Genomic DNA, 2,929 nt, shown 5'->3' with positions numbered 1-2,929 from the left:
TTGAATACTTCGGTTTATAAATTTAGGGGTTTGTTTTAGTGACAAACAACTTTTTGTATGAAAGGATTATTGCTTGGTTTAAAGACTATACTTTACAACGAGATTTCATTAGTGAAATTCTAAACCGTCAAAAATCCAATCATCACCGCTAGGGACATGCATTCATCATATGCATACTATATGAATTGTTTGAGATTGCCTATTTGACTGCATATTACTTGCTAATTGTCTAAATGCCTTAATTGTTCCTATTTGTATATTTCTTGTTTGATATAACTGTGTTTGCTACATTATACTCCTGCTGGTGGATGGGAGGTTTGAAGGAATTGGAAAGGGAAGTATTAGTTAGACTGAAGAATCTTTAGTCATATCCCTTTTATGGTTTAACTTGTTTATAAGCTTTAAATTATCTAGAGGAAGTTCTAGGATTGCCTTTGGCTTTCCTCTATTATTATGTATTATATATGTGGAAGCTGTTACCATGCTGGGACCTCTGGTTCTCACCCATGCGAATTTTGTGGTTTTCAGATGCAGGACGTGAGGTTTCTCGCTGAGACCTGCTGGAGACTTCTGGTTTAGCGAAGATCCTTTGTTCTTGGGGACTCTGTTTAGTTTCTATGTTTTGCTTAGATACTTTTATCTCCATTAAATAATACAAACTGTGATGACTCCTCTTATGGGAGATTTTGGAGAATAGATTTCTGTATTTGTGTCCCTTTGGGTTTCCTTTGGGGTTTTCCTTATTTTATCATATGTATATATTGCTATGCTCGGATCGGTTATCTTCACAACCAGATTTTGAGTCTTGATATTCCTGTTTTCGACACTCCTTTGTACATATATAATCTCACGTTGGTTATCCTTGTTCGTTACGTTTTAGAGGTCGTAATACCTTGCCATCTCTGAATTATGACTTAAGCATAAGACTCTGTATGGTAGGTTGTTACATTATGGTATCAGAGCGGTTCGTTCCTGTAGAGCCTGAGGGACGGACTGACTATGCTTCTGTGCATTCTCTGTGTGTGTGTGTTATGTGCTATTAGTATATCTGCTTGATATAATTGGCATAAACGTTCATGAGCATGCATTTGGGACTTTGAAGTACTAGACTTCTGATATTGAGACTGATCAACTTAATATCGATTGTTTGGTGTGTATAGGAACCAGATGGCGCCTCGTGGACGCGGTAGAGGCCGTGGTAGAGGTCGTACGAACGCTCGTACACTGGAGAATAACCCTAATGACCCGGTGAACTTTATGACTGCGTTAGAGAATATGACTGCTGCTATGCAAGCCACTGCTGAGGCTCTTGGTCAACAGATGAACAACCATGGTAATGATGGAGGTAGAGTTCAGGGCCCGATGACACTGGCAAACTTTTTGAAGGTTAATCCACCTAAGTTCAAGGGAACTACTAGCCCGACTGAGGCTGATACATGGTTTCAGGCAATAGAGCGAGCACTGCAAGCACAAGTGGTTCCTGAAGGACAACGTGTCGAGTTTGCTACCTATATGCTCACCGGTGAAGCGTCGCATTAGTTGCAAGGTATCCGACATCTTCTGCAGCAGGGTGATGACTATATCACCTGGAATGTCTTCCAAGAGGAGTTCTATAAGAAGTACTTTCCGACTTCTGCTAGGATGGCCAAGGAGCTTGAATTGTTACAACTGAAGCAGGGTACCATGTCCGTATCAGAGTATACTGACAAGTTTGAAGAGCTGTTCAGGTTCTCTCGTATGTGCCAAGGGACTCCGGTGGAATATGAGGAATGGAAGTGTGTTAAGTATGAAGGAGGACTCCGGAGCGAATATTTTCAGTTCAGTGGGACCAAGGGAGATTAGGACTTTCTCCGAGTTGGTAAACAAGTGTAGGGTTGCTAAAGAGTGTGTGAAAGGGCAACCGCTGAGAAAGGGAGTCACAAAGGATCATTCCCACAGAACCGAGGGAAGAGCTTTGCACCTAGAGTCCATCTTTCAAGAGGGGAAGCTCTTTCAGGAGGCCCAACAACAACAACTCTCAAGGAAAGAAGTTTGGGAAGCAGCCTCAGAATGATCAAGCTTGTACTAGATGTGGGAGTCACCATCCGGGAGCACCATGCAAGGCCGGATGGGGTTTGTGCTACAATTGTGGAAAGGCGGGGTATAAAGCCGCAAGTTGTCCGGAGAAACAGAAACAATGTGCTGGGAAAGCACAACAGACTGGCCGGGTGTTTACCACCTCAGCTATAGGTGCCGAGGGATCTGAGACACTCATTCGAGGTAACTGTGAAATGGCTGGTCAAACTTTAAATGCTTTATTTGATTCGGGAGCATCACATTCATTCATTGCATTTGAGAAAGCCCATGAGTTAGGATTGAAGACCGTAACCTTAGGTTATGATCTAAAAGTGTATAATGCTACCCATGAAGCCATGGTAACTAGGCTAGGATGCCCGAAAGTTTTCTTTAGGTTCAAGCAGCGTGATTTTGTCCATAATTTAGTCTGCTTACCGATGATCGGTCTTGATCTTATCCTGGGATTGGACTGGTTATCTGAGAACCATGTCCTGCTTGATTGTTCTATAAAGTCGATGTACTTTATGCCGGAGGATACAGAAGGACCGGTCGTGGTGAATAATTATTACTTGAATTCGATGATGGTGAACTGTTCTGGAATCGAATGTCAGGGTATACTGTTGTTAATCGCGGGTGTTTCAGGTGATGATCAAAGGTTGGAACAGATTCCAGTTGTGTGTGAGTTTCCGGAAGTGTTTCCCGATGATATTGATGAGTTTCCACCTAACCGAGAGGTTGAGTTTGCTATTGAGTTGGTACCCGGGGCGGGACCAATCTCAAGTGCTTCTTATAGGATGTCACCATTAGAGATGACTGAGTTGAAGTCTCAGTTAGAGGATTTGTTGGGTAAGAATTTTATCCGACCGAGTGTCTC

This window comes from Arachis duranensis, chromosome 5, assembly GCF_000817695.3.
Source record: "Arachis duranensis cultivar V14167 chromosome 5, aradu.V14167.gnm2.J7QH, whole genome shotgun sequence".
Classification (NCBI taxonomy): Eukaryota; Viridiplantae; Streptophyta; class Magnoliopsida; order Fabales; family Fabaceae; genus Arachis; species Arachis duranensis.
This window is presented reverse-complemented; position numbering follows the sequence as displayed.